The sequence below is a fragment of the Pseudorca crassidens genome, chromosome 16 (genome assembly GCF_039906515.1).
Source record: "Pseudorca crassidens isolate mPseCra1 chromosome 16, mPseCra1.hap1, whole genome shotgun sequence".
Lineage (NCBI taxonomy): Eukaryota > Metazoa > Chordata > Mammalia > Artiodactyla > Delphinidae > Pseudorca > Pseudorca crassidens.
Genome location: NC_090311.1, coordinates 37,839,602 through 37,848,394, shown reverse-complemented (window position 1 = coordinate 37,848,394; position 8,793 = coordinate 37,839,602). Strand labels below are relative to the sequence as shown.

Genomic DNA, 8,793 nt, shown 5'->3' with positions numbered 1-8,793 from the left:
GTTCTTGAAAGTAGCTCTGAGTCCATGCGATGCGTTGTGAGCTTGGGAATTTTTCTTCTTGACTGCAGTCTTTTGAAACATGTGCTCAAGCTTGTGGAACTTGCATTGTACTGGTTCAGAAATGTATACAGACGGTGAAGGGCAGGCACTTTTCCTTGGAGCCAGCTGGATTTCTTGTGCCTTTATGTTCATTTATTCAACACATAGGTACAAAGCACTTAGTACGTGCCACGCACGAGGGCAAACACAAGAGACACAGTCTCTGCCGATGTAGTGTTTATAGTCTGAGAGACAGACAGTACATAATATAGTCTCATCCTGAGAAGTGCTGTGAAGAAAAAGAACAGGGTACTGAGAGAGAGAATAATGGTAGATATGCTTTAGAAAGGGTAGGCAGGGATGACCTTTCTGGGACGGTGACATTTAAGTTAACATCAAAAGAAGAAGCCAGTAACGTGAAGAAAGGAGGATGGGGATAGATTTTCAGGTGGAAGAAACAGCAAGTGCAAAGGCCCGAAGGTGAGAAAGCCAAGTATGTCTGAGGAAAGCAAATAATACCTGAGACGAGTGGGAGCAAAGTGAGTGAGGAGGAGAAAGTCCTGAGATGAGTCTGGAGGGTTAGCCATTGGGCTGGATCACAAGGCATCTTTAGGTCGAGAAAAGGAGCGTAAAATTTATCCTGAGTGTTGGAAAGCCACTGGGGAGCTTGAAGCAGGGGTGTGGCAGGATCTCTCTTACAGTTTTGAAAGAGCACCAGCTGCTGTGTGGAGAATGGATGAGGGTGAAGGCAAGAGTGGAAAAAGGGAGGTTCCAGAAGCTTTAGAGGGTTCCCAGCAGAGCCAGGTTCTTCCACTTCCAGCCCCAAACCCTCCGTCGCTCTATGCGACCCATCCCGTTGACCTTTGGTTTTACACTGTCGGTCTGGCTTACCCCCTATGTTAAAAAAAATGATTTTCAAAAACGTAAAATTTTGACTCTTAGGAAACATAAAAGGAACACAAATCAAAGATTTTATTTAACTCGTTAATTAATGAGGGAACCAATAAGATGTTATGGGCTGCTCAAAAACTGTCTAAGAAGTGGGGATATTTACAGGCAAGTTAATAAAGAAATGTTAGAAGAAGATTACTGAGTTAGATATAAACTGGTTAATGCTCCACAGCCCATAAATCTTAAGGGTTATCTGTTCCACCGGACAGAGATTATTTGCATCTCCACCAGACAAAAATCTATAAGATTTTCTTCATGAAGGCAGGGACCTTTAAGTCAATAGTAAATCGTAAGATGAACTGAGTGCATTCTTCTAGAAAAGGGCCTTGGTGGCTTTGGAAAGATGTGCCGCCCCCTCTTTTTTGGGTCTTATTTCTAAGTTTGGGGTATTTTTATGACTATTTCTTAGAGCAGCAATCACTAGGTAAAATACCTTTGTTAAGATGTTTATAGAAAACCTAGGGAGAGAGAGCAAAATGAGTAAGGGATGGATCAATTAAATGCAACCCCACCTTCCCCAGAATGAGCTGGAATTCAGTCATTTATCAGACATATATGGAGCCCTGACCATGGATACGCAGAGCCCCGGGTGAAGCTGTGGGAACACAAAGCTTCACACAAAACAGTTCCTGCCCTGTGAACCTCACGGTCTAGACAGCGTGACAGACACATAAACGGATGCATTCCAATCCATCGAAATTAGGGCCAAATAGGGACCTGGGGATTGTGTGGGCGCCAGAGAAGGGAGTGGGACCCTCACCCTGGGGAGTCAAGGGCACTTCCCAGAGAAGGTACATTTGAGCTGTGTCTTGAAAGATGGGACAGTGTTGCCGGGTTGAGAAGCAGGGAAAGTCATTCAGGCAGGATGTCAACTACCCACCTGAGAAATAGCGTGGATGCGCGTCAAGAGATTCACCTTTTTGGTTATGGCAGATTTTAAAATTTCTCCTCCATTCTCACTGCTAGTAGCAGAACTCTAAGATTCTGTGGGGCAGGGAGGGAAGGGGGGTGGAGAAGGGAAGGAGAAGTGGAGTCTCTTGGGCAAGCTTGCAAATTTTTCTTTAAATATTAGGTCAAATTCTCTATAAAAACCCTATTTTAAACTTTTGGAAAGACTTTGAAGTCCCAGAGAAGCAGGAAGTTAATTAGGGTGGCTTTGATATCTTAGGGTATGTTTTAACAGCTGCTTAAGACAGTTTAAACAATAAGAACTTATGTGGTTTGGGATGCGTCTCTGATAGTCAGCTCTAGCCAGAGTGAAATATCACTGCATCTGACAGCAAGAGCAGTTGGCTTTAATTTTAGAAAGAGTTCAAGCCAAAAAGTTCTCTAAAACCCAAGAGAGGAACTTCTAAAGAGGAAGGTTGCTCCTAGAGAATGTGTTTGGGGGTGAAAGATGAATTGAGTAGGGGACAAATAATCTTAACTTGGTTTTTGGAGGAGCCCAGGGGTTGTCCATTCCTGAATACTTCTCTTAAGGTGGATTTAACCAAGGCTCTTTGTTGGCACCTGCCATTTGTGAAGGGGTCTCCATGGGGTGGATTAGCATCTCTAAGGAACACTTGAATAACACAATGGGAGTCCAACCAATTTAAAATTTCTGGGGATTGTCAATGTGCTTCAATTAACACTTAATTTGTTTCCCTGGTGGACACTTTCAGCCTTCTTAATTATTTCCTCTGACTCTGTCCCTGACTGGATCTTCTCCACCCTGGGGAAGAGCATGCTGAGGAGTCCTAGGACAAGCAGTAATGAGCTGCCCGTGGATCAGATTTCCAGAGATTCTGGGAAGGCCTGCTCTGGAGGCCCTATATGGACAGCATGCCATGTTGCTGCTGTAGCTGCTGGTGATGATGGCGCTGGTGGTCCTGGTGGTAGTTGTGGTGGTGATGACATTAGCTAACATTTGAAAAGTAACGGTTATATGATAGGCACCCTGCTGAGCATTTTACATCCATTCTCAAGTGGTAGGTATTTCACTCCCATTTTACAGATGAAGAAACTGAGGCTCAGAGGCCTCAGTAACTTGCCCATTCATCCATCCATCCATCCATCCTCTAGTTCTTTGGCTTCCATCAAGATCCCCACCTCCTAGCAATTCGTACAATCGTGTATTTCAGCCTCTTTCCCTATAGGCAAAAATTGACTAAAAACAAAGAAGTGGTTTGTAGAGAGCTACTTTTTTTTTTTTTTTTGCGGTACGCGGACCTCTCACCGTTGCGGCCTCTCCCGTCGCGGAGCACAGGCTCCAGACAAGCAGGCCCAGCGGCCATGGCTCACGGGCCCAGCTGCTCTGCGGCGTGCGGGATCCTCCCGGACTGGGGCACGAACCCGTGTCCCCTGCATCGGCAGGCGGACTCTCAACCACTGCGCCACCAGGGAAGCCCTAGACAGCTACTTTTGGTGAATGGGCCAACAGCTAGCTGACAGATGACTGTATCATCCCAGTCAAAAGACAAATTTATCTTCTCAAAAATATTGCCTTGGGCATGTTATACCGATCTTCCAAGGACTTCCATTTTCCACAGAATAAATACCAAATGTTTCTGCCTGGGCAGTACATGCCAGTCCACTCTGCATGTCACTCTTCGTGGGAAGGGTTTGAGCCTTGCTTGCTACTGCAGTTGGGGATTGTCTGTGAAGTATGTTGTTTGCTTCTCTAAAAATGTGCCACCACTACATCTCTTCTAAAGAAATGCTTGGATTCATTAATAAAATAAAATGAAATGAAAACAAAACTGCAGGAGACCACATTTTGACAGCACATACACTCAGACTGAATGGTTGGAGAAAAGATTGGCATGGGTCCTTGCACAAAGATAACCTGACGGGTTTTATATGTTCATTTTTGGAGTAGCATCTGCGTGAAGTACTTCAAAACAGTTAGCTCTGTGAGTGAGGTGCATGTGTAGAGGAAGAAACTTGATACAATGTCCATGCACAGACAGTTAGCCTTCTGCAATAATGAACTTTTCTTGATAAATTGTTGTCCTCAAACTGCTTAAATTTTTTTTGCAATATGTACATATCTTCATATATGTATATAATTTTTTTCCTCTATATACAAATACACAAGTGAGTGGGTGGGCTGCCCAAGCCCACTGGGGAAAAAGGTACAAAAGGTGCATAAGGAAAGTTCAGCTAGAAAGCATGAAGGGAGTAACCGTCTTTCTTAAATAACAGGCACTTCCCATTCAGAGAAGAGGACTACGACAAGGTGTTCTCGTGTTGAACACGTCTGCCATGAATAGGAGGGAGGTACAAAAACAAGGAAGAAGATGGGACTTCCTTGGTGGCACAGTGGATAGGACTTCATGCTCCCAATGCAGGAGGTCCGGGTTCCATACCTGGCCAGGGAACTAGATCCCACATGCATGCCGCAACTAAGAATTTGCATGCCGCCACTAAGGGCCCACGTGCCACAACTAGGGAGTCAGCGATCCGCAACTAAGAAGCCCTGGAGCTGCAACTAAGGAGCCTGCCTGCCACAACTAAGACATGGTGCAAATAAATAAATATTAAAAAAAAAAAAACAAAGGAGAAGAGAAGGCACATCACCTTCTCTTTTGTCCTGCACTCACGGGCATCTTGCTTGTTCTCAGGGAGCCTTTTGTGCTCACTGTCTGTGGGATGTTCTTTGGGGTATCCACCTTCGATTTTACACTTTTGATGGTAGGTTCTGACTCCTTCTTTGTCCCATCTACTGGGCTAGGTTTTTCTCTAGATCTTGGCTGCACGAATTTGGGTGGAAAATTTTGTCTAAGTTCCACATGTTGTCTCTGGAAAATAGAGCTTGTTCTTCTTTTCTTTGGATTTAGGTTTGGCTTTATCTTTTTTTTTAAGCGGTCCTTGAAGTACCATCAATAACGTGCAGGTGGATGATACTGACAGGACGACATGGCTCCATCAAAAGCACACTGAATTCTGCCCACTGCAGTGAGCATATTGGAGTTCACAGCTGATCCCAAGTCTCTTGCCTGAGAGCTCATGCCAGCTGTAACTTGTTAGCAATCAGCTAGTGGGATGATGTGGGTAGGGGGCTGCCCCTGCTGCTTCCAGGAGCTGAAAAGAATAGGCTCTTGGGCATGCAAAAGGATGTTCCATCTTTCCCACGTCAATCGTCTCATTTAAGAATTCTGGTGTTTCCAGATTTCCAACAGATATTAATCTTCAGGATTCAGAGATGAGAAACCAGAATTCCCAGGAATTCTTAGGAATTCCCCAAATCCTAAGTGATTCTTAAAGTACTTCAACGTTCTTCACATTCTTTACTTATGATCATGAATATCTAAGAAAATGTATTTAATAAATAAGAAACATTAGGTTTAGTAGTATTTGCAAGGAACTATAGCCTATAGTAAACATTCAAATGCTTGAAAATGCCAGTAAATATTATTAGGTAGTATTTAAATAATGTAACATTGGATGTCCCAGCAAGTTTAACAGCACAATAGAATCTCATGTTGAAACTGCCAATTTAAGAACTACTTTACTTCCAAAACTTTTTATTTTTTAGTATACTCATTGAATTTTTAATAAAGTATATATGCATATAAATGTATTACTGTTACTTTTTTCCCCCAAACAACTCACCATTGACAGCTAACAGGACAATGAACACACACTTATAACAATGGCAACAGCTACAAAGAAAGATCAGCTGACTGGATGGGGACAGTTTCCCTCCAACATGAAGCTGGTCCACTTTCCTGAAATGTTGGCCTCAACCCTTGGCTGCTTGTGTCAGCTGTTTGCTCTTGCTTTCTACCTGATGTCAGTGGATTCCTTCAAACGTCTCTTAGTTGATGATTAGGCTTTAGTTTTCTCAATGTAATTGTAATATTTTCCCCATTTTCTCAATTTCTTGACCAACTTTTGTTGGGGTTTGGGATTCAGAAAAAACATAGTGATGTCTAGAGATATGTTGGGAAGAAATTCCCTCATGGAAACACTGAAGTTTTCCAATGTTAGTTTCTCTATTCTGTCCACTTCCTTATTATATGTCCAGTCTTGGAAGGGATCATTCTTTCTGGGAGCAATCCAGGACACCACCACTCTTCAAAATGGGGACTGCAAAGTGGGAACTGTCAACTCAAAAATCTCCAGTAGCCGATCATGGATATTCACCCTTGCCATTACTCAATTGTGTTTGTGGGGTCTTCCTCCAGTCAAAATGCAAAAGCTGAACAACAACAGGCAGGGGAACTTCATAACTGGAATGGGTTAGTGTATAGCATCCATCTGGAAGCCCTGTGGGTCTTTGATGAAAATGGCTACATTCAAGCTATGTTGAAAACCTTGATGTTGGTTACCTCATTTTTCATGGAGTATAGAATAAAGATATGGTGAAGAGTAAGAGTGTCAGACCACCTGAGATGAAATCCTGGCCCCAACTAGTTGTGGGACACTGAGCAGTTTGCTTAACTTCTCTAGACCTCAGTTTTCTTGTCTGTATCAACCTCACAGATCTTTGGGTATATAAGGATTTAATGAGATAACCGTTACAGTGGGTGTAAAGATGAAATGAGACAATGCATATTACAGTGCCCTGGCACATGCTAACTATGAACTCAGAGGACCCTGCTGTTGTGTTTTGTTTTGTTTTTTTCCGGGAAAGAGCACATGCGGTTACTGAGAACACATCTTGCCAGCACTTCCATTCATTATCCAGAGGTCTAGGTGCCCGTGGCGAGGTGACAGGCAGGGCTGGTTATGGTTCAGAGCCCTGCGGTCTGTCTCGGCTCTGTACATTTCTCCAGTGTTGTTGCTATGCTCAGGCTGAAGCCCTCAAACCAAGTCCAAAAAATGGTGCTGGGAAAGGATCTTACGTCTGCTAACTCTTCATCTTGACCCATTATAGGACTTCCAGGGGCAGTATCGGACTTAAGCATTGTTATGAAGGCACCAGCAGGGGAAGGGGTGAAGAGATCAAAGTCTGGGCAGCCTTGAGGCCAATTAGAGAGCAACGCATGCCCCGGCGCCCAGGGCAGACCACTGGGGTCTTCTGCCCATGCTCTTCTTGCACGTTTTAGGCTGTTGGTACAGGTTTTATAAGAGAAAGGGCCACCTGGGAAGAGTTTGTCTTTCTGAATTTATCTTAAAAAGATATAGGACTCTCAGATATGGTCACAGAATCTGATGTCAGAGCCCCTTGAGTAGTTTGTTATGGGGCAGTCAGTAAACAGTTTGCACTGGAGTATAGTAGAAGGTTCTAGGTTAAGAGTATTAGTGTAGACTTTAGCATATCTAAGTTTAAAAAACACTTTCTTCTTTTACTAGCTGTGTGACTGAATGAGTTACTTATTATCTCTCAGGTTCTGTTTCCTTGGTTATAAAATGGGGATAATAATTGCACCTACCTCATGAGGTTATTCTGAGGATTATAAAATATGTTACGAGCTCTCAAGACAGATCCTGGAACACAGAAAACCCTCCAGAAGTATTAGCTTTTTAAAATTATTACAGTTGAGTCAAGGAAGTGTACAAATCCTCCTTGACATACACAAATGTTGCATTCCTGAATGGATCAAAAGGAATTTTCTCATAAAAAATATGGTAAAGCAGGGAGTGAGATGAGTTTAGTCACCCTTTGGGACATAGTTTTCTACTGTCCTGGCCTATATGCATTCACACAGCATGATGTTCTGGACGTGGGCAGCAGGAGAGGCGGAGTGGGGTGAATGAGAAGTAGGGAGGAGTAGAAGGACCCTCTGAGTAGGATGTGGACGAGGGAGCTGTAGGTGGTGGGATGCCTTCTCAGCACCCCCAGAGGCTGATGGCTGGGCAATCTCCTTCAGCCTTTTCTTATCAGTTCTTTAACTTATTCCAATCCTGGTCTAGTCAAGATCGTTAAAAGAGACTCTTGAGTGGTCGTTCATGAATAAGGCTTTTAAACAGCACCCCAATTCACCACCTGCAATGCCTTGTTAGCAAAAAATGTCTTTGAAAAGACCCAGTTTATCAGCAGTTGATCAAATCAATACCAGTGATGAGACCTCAGGGAATGCAAACATCACCTTTCTCAAGGGCTAGATGGAACATTGTTCTTCAACGATGTTCTGACCAGGTTCTGGAAGAGATGGAGAATCCCAAAAGACCTCATTTTCTGACCCATCCTTACATTTCTGATCCATTAGCTTTTAAAATGAAATCAAAAGAAATGTGACACTAGAAGCTTCCAGGGCCTTTTTCTCAGACTACATCATGAACACTGCTGAGCTGTTCCCACCACTCGAAGAACGTGCCATCAGTAGTCTCTGGCTATAGACAGCTCTTAGGATGTCTTCCCAGATCCTGATGGACTGCCACCCCCAGAGGGAGGGATGGATTCCCAGCACCCATGTATATTGTATGACCTCCCCCTTCCTGGAATGATTTCTGATTTGGTGCTTGCATGGTAATAGTAAAGTTCACAGTAATAATAGGAGCTATTTTGAGTGCCTTCTCTGTGTCAGGCACATCACTAGATACTTAACATTATTTCCTTTAAACCTCAAAACCAGTTAAGTATCAATATCCGTAGTTCAAAGATGAGGATAGCGGCTTGAAGAGGATCATTCTTTTCCTGCTAAAAATCAATGGAATTGAGGTTGAAACCTTGGGCTGTTTGACTCCAAGCCCTTTCCTTTTAACTGCTAAACAGTGGCTTAAATGGATATGGCCATAGCATCAACTCATTTTCAATGATCAGAGCAACATGTAGATGTGTAAGCTGGGTGACCCTCTTCTTGATACCAGCTGTGCCCTGACAGTTTATGCTGATTATAAATCTCTCTTGGTTCTCTTTCTAAGACAGATATTACA

The 8,793-nt window shown here is 43.3% G+C and overlaps 1 pseudogene; it reads right to left on the bottom strand.

The window, feature by feature from the left end:
- Nucleotides 1-4,544: 4,544 nt before the first annotated feature.
- Nucleotides 4,545-5,117, bottom strand: LOC137208458 (mediator of RNA polymerase II transcription subunit 6 pseudogene; annotated as a pseudogene).
- Nucleotides 5,118-8,793: the final 3,676 nt, after the last annotated feature.